This window comes from Bidens hawaiensis, unplaced genomic scaffold (genome assembly GCF_021521415.1).
Source record: "Bidens hawaiensis isolate Kalapana, Puna unplaced genomic scaffold, B.hawaiensis_p1.1 tig00006171_1, whole genome shotgun sequence".
Taxonomy (NCBI): domain Eukaryota; kingdom Viridiplantae; phylum Streptophyta; class Magnoliopsida; order Asterales; family Asteraceae; genus Bidens; species Bidens hawaiensis.
The window spans coordinates 1,173,327-1,190,570 of NW_027491409.1; the positions used below are offsets into that span (position 1 = coordinate 1,173,327).

General features: G+C 35.1%; 1 pseudogene across 1 annotated transcript; it reads left to right on the plus strand.

Annotated features, from left to right (window-relative positions):
• The first annotated feature begins 343 nt into the window (after window positions 1–343).
• On the plus strand, window positions 344–16,644 carry LOC143631634 (prohibitin-2, mitochondrial-like; annotated as a pseudogene). The gene is made up of 6 exons (XR_013153399.1): window positions 344–522; window positions 12,654–12,781; window positions 14,470–14,535; window positions 15,459–15,571; window positions 15,971–16,183; window positions 16,272–16,644. The product of XR_013153399.1 is annotated as a prohibitin-2, mitochondrial-like (transcript).
• Window positions 16,645–17,244: the final 600 nt, after the last annotated feature.

Below are 17,244 nucleotides of genomic sequence, written 5' to 3' on the forward strand. Positions count from 1 at the left end.
TTCTAAGACTGAGAAGTCAAAGAACCCACCAAAAAAATGAGAAAAGAAGTCCAAAGATCGAAGGATATTGTTTTGAAATCAAGAAGAAGATGGTCCAAAAGATCTTCTGAAAATAGGAAACCTGACTCTGCATGGGTTCCTAAGAACTGTTCTTCTGATTCTGATTCACTTTAAAGCTTCATTTTTCATGACAATAAGATAAATTTTGTCTATTTTTTGGTTGACCTTCCAAAGACAGCTAAGTCTTTGGAACTCATGTCTAATTAATTGCTAATGTGTGTAGCTTCGGTCAAGAAGACCTGACAACAGTATTTGGTACTTAGACAGTGGCTGCACCCGACACATGACTGGAGACGAGTCCTTACTGTTTGGCGGCATTCAACCACTCGATGGTGGACACGTTTCATTTGCTGGTGACATGGGAGGAAACATTACCAAGAGAGGAAAAGTATCAAACGAGATTTTGACATTTGATGATACCAATCTTGTGGAGCAGATCAACTACAATCTGCTCACAAATCTGTGATCGACAATACTCCACGTTATTCATATAAAATGAATGCTTGATTTTAAAACCAGGTTTCAAAGTCCTAGAGGATTGGATCTTGATGTTTGTTCCCGAGGCAAAATGACACTTATATATTGGACTTGAGCAGTTCTTGCTCACGTAGAACTGCATCATGTTTAATCTCTAATGCATCGAAGAACAACTCATCACTATGGCATAGACGTCTTGGCTACGTAAACTTTTAAAACTTAAAAAAATTAGTCAAAGGTGAGCATTTAAGGGGCTTGCCTATTAAAACTTTCTATTGCATTGAAATATGTCATTTGTGCTCTAAATACTAGCAGCACAAACTCCTTCACAAGCCTAAGACGGTCAATTCTATAGATTCCATTCTTCAATTGTTACATATGGATTTATTTGGTCCTATTCATCCATTGGCAATCGGCTGAAAAGCACACTATATTGTGATTACTGACGTTTTTTCGCGTTCAGTTGGACTTTATTTTTAGGGCACAAGGATGAAACCACACAGTTTTTTATCAGATTCATAACTCTTGTAGAGAGTTAGGCTGACAAGAAGGTGAAGTGTATTAGAAGTGACAACGAAACTGAATTCTGCAGAAAAGTTGTGGATGACTTTTGTCATTTAAATGAGATGGATCGCCATTTCAGTGCCCCGTACACTCCACAACAGAATGGGGTTGCTGAGCGTTGCAATCGAATGTTGATCGAAGCTGCAAGAACCATGTTTTAATACTCAAAACTTCCATTATTCTTTTGGTGTTAAGCCACCAATGCTGCATGCTTTATACAAAACTTTGTGATCATCAACAAGCGCTTAAATTAGACTCCTTTTGAAGTCTACTATAAAAACAAGCCGTAAGTCAACTACTTCAAGACATTTAGATGTCCATGCAATTTACTCCATACAGGTGCTCACCAAGTGTCACAACCCGACCAAAGGCGGCGGAACATGTCGGGGCGTAATGTATTGATTGGACAGTAGCTCAAAAGACACTAATTAAAGCGACAATAATTATTTAATTTCACTAACATTAAACAAATACTCAAGGAAATATAGGAAATTCTCATGGAAATTTCAGACAATAAAAGGCAATCTAATAAAATTAAATAGAAATATAGCCTTAGAGTTATAAAAATATTTTGAGAATGAGACACAGTCTCGGAGTAATAAAATATTTTGAGAGTGAAGCATAGCTTCGGAGTTGTGTGTGTTCGGATGACAAATAAAATAAAAAATTAATTAAACAGTTAAATAAGTACTTAATCTAGCAAGTAATTACGTAAGCTGTAAGCAATCAAATAGAACACATCAAGTAAACAAATAAGCACGTATAAGGCTCCTAAGCATGTTACTAAGACACCACTAGCGACATATCTTAAATCTTCAGCTCTGATACCAGTCTATCACACCCCAACCTAAGGCAGAAATGTCGGGGCGTGAGCTGATTGCTCACGGCTCTCAAGGTACTATCATGCAGTATTAAACGTGACAATATCTATTAAATTTAATTAAATAATCAAGTACATCAAAGTAGATAAATTACATAATTTATAAATAAAGCAAGTAAAACAAAATCCAAAATTTAATTCTTGTATCTTCTTCTCTAGGATGCAATCCTAAATTTTTTCAATAAATCTTGCTAATCGTATCATATGGTAACCTGCATATGTGTTAAAAATACAATAATTTTGTCAACACTAGGTTGAGTGAGTAAAACACATGATTTAAGACACTATAATAATAATATAAAAGAAAAAATTGTGTCAAGTGAGATAAGCAATTTAACCGATAAGCAAGTAATTATGTTGTCGGTAAGCTCGATGCCAGATGAACTAAACGATGGCTAACACGATGGCCGTATGATCATACTAGTCTGAGAATATGTTGGACCTCTACGAATGCGAACAATTAAGAAAATAAGCATATAACACGTTAGACATAAATTGTTAAACACACATGGCTTAACTTGCATGTTTGAGTATTAAATAATAGTAAAATATTTACGAACGCATATGTCCCCAAAAATAGTATAAAATGAGTAAAAAGAAGGGAGTGAGATACACACCTAATAAGAGGAACGAAATTAAAATGATGAGGATGTGAGAGAGATAAATCCTTCGGATATACCGTCAAGGATTCCTAGTCAAATAATAATATTATAAATCAATTAATTAAAGATATATAACGATTTAATGAGTTAAGATTTCTATGTGATTTGAGTTATGTTGTGATTAGAATAGTTATTGATTGAACGATTTATTTCTGCGAATTATTGTTAATGCGAAATCTTTATTATTGTCATCATTTGTTTATAATATTATTAGTTTTATTATTTATAAAATCACCATTCATTATTCTTGATAAAACATATAATTAATTACTTAAATAATTTAAATAATTAAGATATAGAATATTCTTATAATAATAATAATAATATCTAAATAAATAAATAAAATAATTATAATGATGTATAGATAATTAAATATAGTATGTAGTAAGATATAAATAAATATTTTGTTTAAATATTTTAAGGAAAATCTATTTATTACGTTTATTAGATATATAATACACACACACACACATATATATATAAGCAAGTTTATAAAAACGTTCGATGATGGCGAAACGTGAATCAGCGTGTCAGGTTTTAATAAAATGTGGTTTATTATTAATATATAATTATAATACTTATATATATATACCAAAAATCTATAACGAGGTTTATTTGTCGAGAACATAAAACTTAATGGTTTCGGTTTGATAAAATAATGTTTAGTTTATATTTAATATGAATTATAATTTTTTTAAAACATTAAAACCACAAAAAATAAAAATAGCAAAAAACCAAGCCACTGGGACTCGAACCCTGGTGGCAGCCGGCACAACTGTTTTAACACAACCAAACCAGACAACTAGGCTGGTGTGCCAAATGATTAATATCCAGAAATCATATTTTAAATACAGAACTGTTAATAACCCAAAACCCATAAGAACCCTAATATTAAATCATTCAATCCGTTATGTTTTAGTTTAATTAACATTAGGGTTAATGTAATAGTGATTAAAACGAACTATAAGCATATCTAAATTTCCAGGTTCGATCGCGTATTGATGGTGAACGGCCAACACATGGTTGCGGCCTTTCTTGAGTACGGGGAAGGCTGAACGGATTTCGATTAATGTAAATAAGTATAGGGGTTTGATTCATATGATCTATAACAACGTGTAGAAGCGTTTAATTGATTTATCATCAACTAGGTTAATGGTAATTGCCCGTAATGAATGTAGATGGGTTGATTATTTGTAAATTCGTATAATAAAGATCTTGATTTCCTAATCCATCGTGTCGGTGTAAGTCGTATAACACTTATTAACGATCTGAAAAGATCAATTCCAATTATACTTCGAAAATTATGGCCCAAGACAGGAAATCGTGTATGCAGGCTAAACGAAAACGGGTATGGGTTGACAGATATGGGTTTGATTAAAAGGTATATTATAATCTTTTGAAAATGTTGCAGTTTGATCCTTGTACTTTATATGTGGCTACAAAATGATTAAAAACTTATGTTTAGGGTATAAATTGAAAATAACACAAAATACTTTTAGATAATTAATTAAATATAATAAATAATAAGAATAAAATATTATTAACTCGTAAACGAAATGTTTTGTTGATTAAAATTACACGAAAACGAAACGGGTTGGATAATTGATATTATATAATAATCGGAAAACCCGAGTCGTTACAGACTCCCCTACTTTAGGGAAATGCGTCCCGAAATTAAAAAAAAAAAATACTATAACAAAACTATTAAATTTTGAGGAAAAAGAAAATTTTAAAAATACAATTTAAAAAACAAACTAATTATTATACAAAACTTGGAATGGTTAAAGCAACGCTCCAAATGAAAATCTGATAAGGGCACTTATATATAGGATGTACCAGCGGCTTATCCATCATGTCCTTATTCTCTATACATTCGTACCGTTATCTCAACTACTTTCAGTTCTAGATTATGATACACGATTGTACGCTTTATGATTTCCATGCGAGGATTTGGATAATTACGTAGGCCTCCATAATTACTTAGATCGTCGGATGGCCCACATAACTCGTCCCATCGTATAGGTTACAAAACATTTAAAAGACATGATTTTTAGAGAAAACAAGAACCTTAACGTTTTGGTTATGAATATAAGATAGACAGTGTGTAAGATATTGCAAAAAATGAATTGAATTTTTGAGTTGTTTTAATATTAATATTTAGAGTTTCAGAACATCTTTAAAGGCATAGTATTACAAACAGTTGTCTTTGAAAAGATAAGTTTTATTCTATAAGCAAAATCACTTAAAATAAATAATATTAGAATTGAAATTGTTTAAATCCAAAAATCGAATAAGGATTTGTTTTAATGTACGATTCAGAAGGATAGAACATGTTTAGATAAACATGGCAAAAACATCTTCTTTGATAAACTTAGTTATGATTGATTTGATTTATCTGATTTAAAATAACATAATTAATTAGATCTATAAAAATTTGAATAATTTAAATTGAATCGAAATATTTTGATTAGGTTTCAAAGTAGGGTTTAATAGAATACAGTTTGAAAATTTTGAGCTTGATAAACATGATTGAATCGGGAACACACATGGCGTAGGTATTCTGATTAGCTTTAGCACGTGCAATAGCATCCACTTTCTGATCTTCATCAACATACCTGTACGCCTCAATAATCTTACGAGCACGCTTGTCTTTATACTTGAACCATCAAGTAATATCAGCATCGGTTGTCTTTTACAATGTTATATAGATGGTTAATTAGATTGATGTAGCATCGGCCAGTTTTGGATCAAAAACACCATGCCAAAGGTTGATATAATCAAATTATTTATGGGTTAATTTTGGCACTAGGTATACGAGCGTACATGCGAGATTAATTGTCCTATAATAGCCTACTAATGGTATATTCATATTATGATGAAGGTGGTTAGGTTAATATGTTAATACGAATCTAGATGATTGTTGTTTTAAATCTCTTTCGTCGGTGGGCCGATTATATTATGATGTATCATATCATTGATCTAATTCCAAATTAAACGCGAAGATTAAGGGTCAATTTAACAAAACGGGTATACGGTATGAATGTGGATACGGTAAACGGGTTTGGTGAATGATTAAATGGGTTAATGGATCATATAATATCCAGAAGTTGCTAATTAGTCTCTGTAGATTTAAGAAGGAAACAAGATAGGTTTAAAGTTTAGATTTGGGTTGAAAATGAATATCTTTCAAAGTTGTTTTTAATATATTAAATAATTAATACCAAATATTTATAAAATAATATAAACTCAATAGGCGCGATATTATCTTGGTAAAATTTCCGAATATAAAAGTGGGTCGGGTTATGTTTACTAATATTAATTTACAAAAACTCGAGATGTTACAGTATCCCCTACTTTAGGGAATTTCGTCCCGAAACTAAATAATACTATAACAAAACCATTAAATTTTGAAGAAAGGAAAATTTAAAAATTTATCATGACACAGAACCTTGAATAGTTAAAACAACGCTCCAAAGGCAAATCCGATAAGGGCACTTATATATAGGATGTACTAGCGTATCCACCATATCCTTATCATCTCTTCATTTGGTACCGTTATCCCAACTACCTTCGATTCTATATTATGACACATAATCTTGCGCATCATGATTTCCATGCGAGGACTTCGATAATTATGTTTCGGACCATAATTATTTTCATCGTCAGATGGTCCACATTATTTGTCCCATCTTGTGGATTTACAAAACGTTTGAAAATATAATTTTAAGAATAAAAATCCTTTAGGGAAAAGAGTTTTAAGTTAGACGTCTTTAAATAGACAAAAGTTTATAGTTTAGTTATTTAAAATGAGGAATTTTATAAACAACCCTTCGATAATTTTAAACTTTACTCGAGGGGCATAACAATAGGAAATCTTAATTAATACTTCAATAATTTATAAAAACACTAATCCAAACTTTATTAAAGAGTCGATACCAAACACAAATCATATTAAATAGGATAGAATACGACGAGCGGCAAATCAGTAGCTTGGATCTTCAGTCGCACGTGACTTGGAACCTTGAATCTTAAGCATCTTGAGTGATTTGATCCATAAGAGCTTGAGCAGTCGAGGTAGATTCATTCGGAATCACTTGGATAACCAGAGCTTGAACGGTATGCAAGAGGGTGGTTTGTTTAGAGTATGTCTGGTAAGCTTGAGCTTGCAGGTGCGGAACTTGTTAAGTTTGGGTTAAGTATGAATGGTCTTTCTTGACGAAATGAGCTTGAAGGACGTGGGATTGATAGGTTTGGACTTGGTGGTTAATGTAGTAGGGTGTAACTATAATTTGAACTTGATTAGTTTGGATAATCTTAGGGCACATATCATGGGGAGGATTAAGATCTCCTGAATGATAGCAAGCACGGGTAGTAGTGGCATCAGGTTGAGCATGAGGGATAGACTATTGTGGGACGGCTTGTGCATTAGGTGGTGTAGGGCAAGTTTTTTCAAGGATGATCGAAGGGATTTGGATGCAAAAATGACATGAGAATTTAGTCGAATGATGAAAGTTACTAATAGGGCATAACGAGTGAATACTGATGGAGATTTTCTTGCTCGGGATACTTTGATTTTGTCGAGGTTGATGATTGATTTGATTAACAGCATAGTTTTTATGATTAGACTTACGCTTGTTGTTGTCGTTGTTGATGTTGCGAGGATGAGTAGGGGTAAATGAATTAAAATTTCCATCAAGGAAGTTAATGAACAAGTTTGAACTAGTTGTATTAATGTTTTGAATTTGAGTTTATATTCTAGAGGTTGCAGCATTTAACTCCTTGGCTATACATGCGGTGGTCATGAGAACTAGACTATTGATGTTGATGACGATGGGGGTTTCTTAGGTGAGACATTCTATGAGGACCAAAATAAAGATTCATAAGATGAGGGGTAATGTAACCTCCCGAAATTTCTAGATTAATATTTAATATAATATTTTCATTAGGTGAATTAAATGAGTTAGTGGAATAATAATAATACTAAATAAAGAAAAGAATTATGGACTTGGGTAATTAAAATGGATCAAGATAGTGGGATGGGCTTAGAGTCCATGGGCCTTAGTAGTATAAATACCCACCCTAAAACCCTAAATCCTCATTTTCTTTCACCCAAATCTCTACACACTCAAAAAAACACACACACCTACACCATAAACCTTCGGCCGAGAGAAAGAGAGGTGAGATCCGAGCAAGCACACGCGATTCAAGATAGACACAAGATCTAGAGCCCTTAAGCAAGCTAACCGAGACCGAAGAACGCATCGAGGTAAGCCATTCGCCTTTAAAGTTTATGTTTTTAATAACGTTTAATCGTGAAACTTAGAACAAGATTAGATCGGGTGTAAATAGAACGAAAAGTTGTAAACTTGATACCAAAACGAAACTAATGAAACCATAATCATGTACGACTCGATTAAAAGAGGACCTTAAACTAGTATTGAACGTTTTAACTTAAAGGTCCAACCTTTACGCGTTTTCGGGCCGAACCTTGTTTAAAAACGGCCATGGGGATGTTCGCGAGACTGATTAACATCATCATTAAGGGTTACGGGTTGAACATGGGTGCTAATGAAGTTAAAATCAAAACCGCCATCACCTGTTGATAACTTCACCTAAGTTAACTTCGCCTGAGGTTAACTTCACCTAAGGTTAACTTCGCTAAGGTTAACTTCACCTGTTGATAACTTCACCTAAGGTTAACTTCGCCTGAGGTTAACTTCACCTGAGGTTAACTTCACCTAAGCTTAACTTCACCTGAGTTTAACTTAGCACTAAGTTGAAATAATCTGATACGATAGGACGAGTATTGATACGTGTAACCTATATACAGTTAGCAGAGCACATTTAAAGAGAGGAACCACGATAAACGGAGAAAGGAACCCCATTCAGGTGAGTTTCTAGCCCCATTTCCTTGTTATGTTTTCGGGGCTGTGTGCATACTCGATGTGAAGTGTGAATACACTTACCTTAAGTGGTAAGTGTATGCTATAGATGTTATACGAGGTAGATATTTTATAATGCTTGTCGGTACGTGAACGATCTTCGGATATTGCACGTATCGCCAAGGATAGTGAATTACAAGTGGTTGTTAGTGTGTATGAATGCTATGATGTGACTTGCTTATTACGTAAATAATGAACTGATATGAAGTGTGATATAGGCAGGTAGAGGTAGAGTGTGTTAGAAGTGGCAAGAGTCTAGTAAGGGTGTTAGTGGCATAACGTGAGTGCGTGATAGGGAAAGCCTGTACGTGCCTTCGTTATTAAGTGGCATAACGTGAGTGCTTGATAGGGAAAGCCTATACGTGCCTTCGTTATTAAGTGGCATAACGTGAGTGCGTGATAGGGAAAGCCTATACGTGCCCCTGTTATTAAGTGGCATAAAGTGAACACGTGAGAGGGCAAGCCTCTATGTGTTTCTGTAAACAAGTGGCTTAGTGGTTAGGGGAAGTTAAGTGGTTAAGTGGTAAGGTGGACAGGTTAGACAGTGGATTATGTGTCTTCGGATACATACATATTGTATGAAGTGGTTGTATGGTAAGTTGCTTGATTAACTAGAACTCACTCAGCGTAGCTGACTTTTAGTATGCACGCAGGTGAGCGAACTAAAGAGCCGGCATGAGGATGGCACATGGCATGGATTGAACGGCTGGCATCTGAAGATGGAAGAAACGATGTGTTAAATATATGTTATGGTTTTAAAGAAAAGATTAAATGTTTGTAATAAACAGTTAAAGTTTTATATTCCGCGAAAGTTTTAATTAACTCTGATTTGTAGAACTGTGTTTATGAGTAAATCCGACGTTAAAGTAGGGCTACCGGGAACGGGGCCTTATAGGTAAGTTGAGGAAACTAATTAAATATTAACAGTTTAATTGTATTATAATAGCCTTGCCTTTAAGAAATGGGGAATTTGTGTCGTATCATGTGGATTAAAAGTGAAAGATTATAAGATATAGGGGTACATAGCGTAAATAGTTATTAGATGATGTAGTCAATATGATTAATGCGTGATGACTACACGAGAAGATGAGGTCAATTTAAAAGTTAATTTTTATTTGATTAAGTCAACTTAACAACAAACTAACGAAACATAATTTGTGTGTTGGCCTCCCATGAGCTTTCCATGGCAGTTTGAATAGCCCAACAAAACTAACGAATAAAAGATGCTGAGTCGGACAGCCCATGAGCGTTACATGGCGTTTTAATTGTCCCAGCTAATTAATGAATTAACAATACAATAGAGTTTGTTGGCCCATGAGCGTTACATGTCGTTTTAACCGGTCAAACTAAATAACGAATAAACGAAAGAAAATATGAGTAGTTGGAGCATCCCGTGAACCACCACATATGATGAACTCCAACAAAAATAGCATTCAAAACAAGATGATGAATGAATAGTAGGAGCACCCATGGATATCATGGATTTTTCACCCAACTAACCAATAAAATAACAAAACATAATAATCGAAATTTACCTAATTTAGCCACGAACACTGTGAATTCGGTTTAAAATCAACCTAAGGTGTCGGTCGTATGACAGTTGTGCTCCTCTTTGACCGAGAGGAACTTGTCATGCTACATAGCCTTAAGATAAAGGAGTAAAAACAAAAGTAGGGAATTCTTAAGGAATTTCCCCAAAGTAAAAGGCAATCTACACTGATTTTAAAATATTTAGAAAAAATTTTCTTTGAAGGTTGAGGTATAGCCTCGGAGTTGTGTGTGTGTGCATAACAATACAATAATAAATAATAAATAGTTATTATCTAAGAAAGCTGTACACAATTTATTTGAACACATAAGGCAAACAAATAAGCACGTATGGGGCTCCTAAGCATGTTACTAAGGCACCACTAACGACATATCGTAAACCTTCGGCTCTGATAACAATCTGTCACATCCCAACCTAAGGCGGAAATGTCGGGGAGTGAGCTAATTGCTCACAGCTCTCAAGGTACTATTATGCAATATTTAAAAGTGACAATATCTATTTAATTTGATTAAATGTTTCAAAATAATTCAAGTACAAAGTACAAAATCCATAATCATACAACAATACAATTTATATAACATAAATGATATTGATTAAAAGTTTTCTAACTTAAATTCTTCACTAAGTCTTCACCAAATCTTGCAACTAGTTCAAACAATAACCTGCATATGCGTATAAAATAGAAAGTTTTGTCAACAACACATGTTGAGTGAGTAAAACACCAGTTTAAGACACAACAATAATAATATATAATAAATAAAGAAAGATGCAAATTGTTCATGTGAGAATAAACAGCTAAGCTATAGCACATAAACAATCATCAAACCATAAAGTAATGGCTCAACCAATTCCATATAAATGGACATTGTTTACCAAGAAAGGACTAAACTGTTGCCATAAAAATGGACATCGTTTGCCGAAAATAGTTGTATGATCATACTATAATGAGAATATGTTGGACCTCTCCGAAACGTATTCAAATAAAGCAAGTAAGCAAATAGCAAGTTAGGCATAAACTGATATACACATAAGAATTAAACAGTTGCGGTTTGAATAGTAGATAGTAGATAATAGATAAATACTGTAAATACGCATATGTCCCCAAAAGATTTATAATAAGTAAAAAGGGGAGTGATTACTCCCCTTAGCAATTAAGCAAGAGATAATGATTAGGTAAGAAAGAGGTAAACGAAGCTCTTCGGGAATGATACCGACGAGAAGTCCTAACTAACAATAATTGCGGGAAAATAAACATGGATTGAATACGAAGCTAAAAATAGATAGAGGTTCGGACATTGATGGTCGAGTGTGTTTTTGACCTGAGGTACCAGTTTTATACACGTTGTTACGTGGGTCACCCCTTATTCCATACCCTTTTTTGATGGTGAGTAATATATGAATAAGCCGAAACAGTGTGGATCGGAAAATAATATACCTCATTGTCGATTAATCACTGCATTGTTAAAGATGTATGGGGAAATTGATGAATATGATAAGGGATCGTACAAAAAATTCAAACCATTCGACATTCAAGTTTGGGGGCTGGTTAGGTATACACACAATCTGACCAGTATCACAAGTTGAAGAGTGATGGAAGGAGATGGAGAGTGTTGAAAGTTGATGCGTGACCATTGCAAGCGGGTGAAGTGGACAAACCCGAAAGTGAGGAGGAAGGTTTAAGTGGTGATGAGGCTTACCAAGATGATACGAATGTAGCTCCAATGGATGCGGATCAAGCGGGACCAAGTTAGGGTGAAAGGCAACCGGGTGTTCAGTCAGGTTATGTGGAAAATGCATTTGATTATGCACAAAGGCCGTATGATTCAAACTGGGCCTACCAAGGGACCATGCAAGAAGTGGTGGAACGACAACGGCCACCTACGTTTGGGAATTGGTCCAAGTCTTCCCAAAGCATATCCGATCAACAAACATTCATCGGTGCAAGCATGGAGAGGGCGTTAAAGCAAAATTATGACCACCAAGAATTATGGAACTGAATGAGTGCTTATGCCTTTGAAAGAGATGAACAACTGGTATGTTGATGATCTTCATAGAAGGATGCATGATGCATTTATTAGGTAGAGGTTCGATAGTTATACAAGCTTATTATAGTATATTGGCACACCTGCATTTGGGTGGACTAGTACATCATGCTAGATTTGGAGAAAGTTATTGAGTGGAAAGTTCAAGAGGGGTGTGTTGCATGAAATAAAAACATGAAACGTGTTAGGTTGATCGAAAATTATATATTTGATGAATAAACGTGTTAATAGTGCAAATACGAAACACGTGGGAATAGGGTATGACTTGGGCCCTGAATCGAGATGTGTTTTGTTAAATGAGCTTATGTTTTATAATGAATGAATGAGTGAGTTGCTTAAGGGAAAGCGGCGGTAAGTGTGGGAATGTGACGGGTGGTCCGTTGGAAAACCCTTAAGTGATATAGGACCTTTAACAATTGTACATATAACCGGTTTATTTTGTGGAATTGGATTACTACGTTTATATGATTATTTCAGGTACAAGAGTCGGAAAAGAAGTGGACTTGATGCTTTGGAAGGAAGCTATTTGGATGAGGAAAGAAGGAACAAGAACAAAGAAAATAAGGAGGCAAAAGAGAAGTCCACCGTAGCTTACGGTACCCACCGTAAGCTACGGTGGGGGCTGGATTAAATTGGCTACCGTAAGGCAGACAAAATCCAGCGTTGGTTTTGTTGAAGCCACCGTAATCTACGGTGGGTGGCCACCGTAGCTTACGGTGGGCCCGACTCAAAATTTTGTAACAGCCATTTATAACTCGTTATTGGACGGCTTTTCATGACCTTATCATTATCTTTCAATTGAGGATGACCTAGGGGCGATTTTCAGGTGCCATTGATCAATTGTGAGTTGCGTAACCACTGAATACTTGTTTTTGATTCGTATGATTACTATAATCGAAGGGATGATGAACTGAATCATGCTCGGCTAAATTCCTTTGTGTTTTCCCTCGGATTGTAAGGTTTTATATTGAATGTCGATTGAATGTTTATGCAATTTCTGAGATAATAGTTTGATCTTAATGATTTCATTATTATGGTGTTTATGAATTGATTGATAGATTGTTAGTTTGTTGAGTTCGTGTTCTAAACCGTCAGTTCTTGGTGTCATAGGCAATTGAGATTAATCGGGAGGGATTCGGGATTGGATAAGCTAATTGGTTTTGGGTGATTACCTTGCGTTGTATAATCCAACTACTTAATCTTCAATTATCAAATCATTTACATAAGCACGAACTATGGTTTATCGTTCATCTCAGATTAAACATTTATTTTGACAATCATAGAAACCTGAAACCGAGAGAAGGCATATTTTCTCATATTGATTTAAAACTCGTTAATTGTTTTTAAATCTTTTTGTTAACCATTCCAAACAACCAAATCTTTGAAGTTCCACAACAAGCTCTTCCACAAGGGCAACAACAAGAGCAACAATTTCAACAAATGCCCCAACTGCCACTTCAAAAATATGCACATCCAAGGTCCATGCATAGGCAAGTGGTCCAACCAAGAGTACCGTTGGGGGTACCAAGAAGACATGCAAGAGAAATGGTAAGGGGAATTGAAGCTCATTTTCGAACGGTCATCACTAATAACCCTTCTCCGGTGGTTATTCCTCAAAATCAACAAGGAAGAGCATTTGAGGTTAGAACCAACTCACTCCAAAGTTTACCAAAGTATAAGGGTTTAGCAACGGAAGAACCTTACTTTCACTTGGAGGCGTATACGATTGGGGGTCAAGGTTTTTCGTCGAATGATGTTAATTTGGTACTATTTCAATTTTCTTTGGAAGATAAGGCGAAAAGATGGTTTTACACATTGCCTTCCGCATCAACTTATATTTGGGCCGAGATGCAACAAAGATTTTTGGAAGAGTTTTTCATGGCTCAAAAGACTAATGATGCAATAAGGAGTTTGAGAACTTTTCAACAACAATCGGGTGAGAATGAGATGTTTCATGAAGCATTTGAACGGTTTAACATGATGATTAAGAATTGTCCTCACCATGGTATTGCTCTTTGGGAGTTGTTGAATGCTTTTCATGAGGGCTTGAATACTAGAGATGAGCAGGATTTGATGTCGATTACAAATGGTATATTTGGTACTAATGATGAGCAAGATGATCGGGCGTTTTTGGAGCAAATGTCGGTCACATAAAAAAGAAAGGCTCAAACCGCAAAAAGAGCAAGGTCGACAATTGGAAGACCGCAAGTACATGTCGTAAAATATGGAGGGGTGCAAACTACAAATCAAGTGTATGATGTTTGTACTAATTGTGGTGTTATGGGTCATGTAGCGGATGCTTGTACGGTGGGTCAAGAACAAGTGGAAGAGGTAAATGCAATTCAAGGTCAAGGGGGAGGTGATAGAAATTATAACATGAACTCGAACACTTACCACCCGGGTTGAGAAACCATCCAAATTTTCGTTATGGGAATCCGGCTACCTAATCATATCCGAATTTTCAAGGGAATCAAGGAAATTTTGTTCCACGCCAACAATACAACAATCAAGGAAATTATTGAGGCGAGGACAATCAAGGTTTTCAAAGTCAATTTTAACAAACGGGTAGTGGTTAATGTGGGTATTCGGGTCAAAGTTCTTTAAGTGGGAATGAAGTCATGTATATGCTTAGGATGATGCAACAAGACATGCAAAAGAGAAATCAACCTAAAGAAGTGTGCATGCAAAATGATGAAGCCCGTGACAAAACGATTCAATCATTGACCACTCAAATGGGTCAACTTGCAACCGAAATGTCAAGTTAGAAGAAAAACAAAGGCCAATTGCCAAGTTACACTAAGATAAATCCTACTCATAGTTCTTCTCGTAATGTTCCTATTAATCATGTTAGTGTTTTGAGAAGTGGTAAAAAATATAAAACTAATTTATCACCGGGTTTGGTTGATAGGGTGGAAAAAAAACTAACTATATGAATTATAAATTTTAAATACCTGAGCTTATTATATCAGTTTGATTGAAAAAGAAAAACGGTGCATAGTTCTTAATCTTAATTAATGTTAAGAAAATAATAAAAATTAGTTAATAATAAGTAGGGTTTGAGAGATTTCTTGAAAAGCACTTTACCTAACAAAACCCAAAGCCACCCTCGACCGCCGTTAAATAATAAATCCATTCATACATACTGCGATACATCATTTGAAACAACGCCGGTGACTCTGATAAAGGTAATTTCTAAAACCCTTTTGTTTGTTTGTTTGTTTGTAATCGGTGAAATTGATTAACGAGTATGAGTGATATTGATGGGCAGTGGAAGATGAACAATACGAACTCTTGGTGTCGATTACAAAGAGAGAGTTCTGCCTTCAATCATTCACGAAACGTTGAAAGCTGTCGTTGCACAGTATAATGCTAGCCAGCCTATTACTCAGAGAGAGGTATGCCACATACCACCACCCCCTCTTTCACCCTGTATATACCCCTTAAGGCTCTAAATGATCTGTGCTGCTTGTGAGCTCCTTCATATCGGCTTGTTAAAAGTCTTGAACCGAGCCGTGCTCACTATTATTAGGGATGTGTCTAATCGAACCGATTAAATAGGTTATTTTACAGTTTCTATGATTGATTTTGGTTTGCTTATCTGACTAAGCAAGATTTGTGGAACCGAAAACCGAATTCACAGTTCAGTTTGGTTTTTTTCGGTTACAGATACTGTTAGGTTTTCATTTTTTTTCTGCACGCTTCTACACAACTTATTATTGTGGCCACATTTTTTGGGTCGCAATGAAGATATACTTTTCACAAATGAATGCATTTATATAAAATGTGTCGTGTAGGGTGTTAGTAGGGAGATACGGAAAATACTAACACAAAGGGCGACCAATTTCAACATTGCACTGGATGACGTGTCCATCACAAGTCTTACTTTCGGGCGAGAATTTACTGCTGCAATTGAAGCCAAACAAGTTGCTGCACAGGAGGCCGAGCGGGCCAAGTTTGTTGTTGAAAAAGCTGAACAAGACAAGCGCAGTGCTATCATCAGAGCACAGGTAAGTAACACTACTTAACATTTTTTTTTTTATTTTATTTAGCAATTAATGAGAAAACAAAACATAACACGTGGAAATAAAATAACAGGGAGAGGCAAAAAGTGCATAGCTGATAGGCCAAGCAATTGCCAACAATCCAGCATTTATAACACTGAGGAAAATCGAAGCAGCTCGAGAAATTGCAGCAACAATCTCTAAATCATCCAACAAAGTCCTCCTGAATGCTGATAATCTCTTGCTTAACCTTCAAGAAATGAGCTTGGAAAATAAGTAATTCATTGTAAGGCTAGACCGCATTCTTTTTGTCGTTTTGTAGAACTCGTTGGTTAGGGTGTGTGATGCAGGATAGTAATTGGTTGGTCTATCAAACATCGAATGCATTTAGCAATAATCTATGGATGTGCACAACTTTTTATAATAATGAATAGCTGGATTTTACAAAACGTTATTATGGAAAGTTCATACTTGTTTAATTCATAGTTCATACATTATACAATGTGAGGTTTTAATGTTACTTATGAATGAATGAATATGGAATTGTAAAGTAAGGGGGTAATGTGTAATTACCTTTAAAACACAAAGATGGAACCTAATAATAAGTCGTCATCCACATTCTACTCTGTCAAGATACTTCCTAGAGAGAAACCAAGGAGGAACAAGAAGCTTGTTTTTTGGGCCTGACTCCGTTAGCATACTGTAGAGAAGGGTTTTTGGCAATATTTCACCGGTAGAAATCGTCTAAAACGATTCCAAACATCTCCAAACTGATATTGTTTAGGGTAAAAATTGTCAAAACGATTGATCAAAGCTTTGGTTAGGTTAAAGGTATGAAAAACTCTAAAAGATAACACTTTTACGATTGGATTAGTGTGGGAACTTCAAGGATGTCAAATCGAGCCCCAAGGATTAGGGAAATAATATAGTCGGTGTTGTTTTGGTTAATAGATTAGTGTATAAAGGATTGTGATTCTTGTGTTTATCTTTGTCACCCTAGTAAATAAAAATAAATGTCATAATTTAGTTTTGTAACTTGTAAAGGGTTAATAACAATGATTACTTTA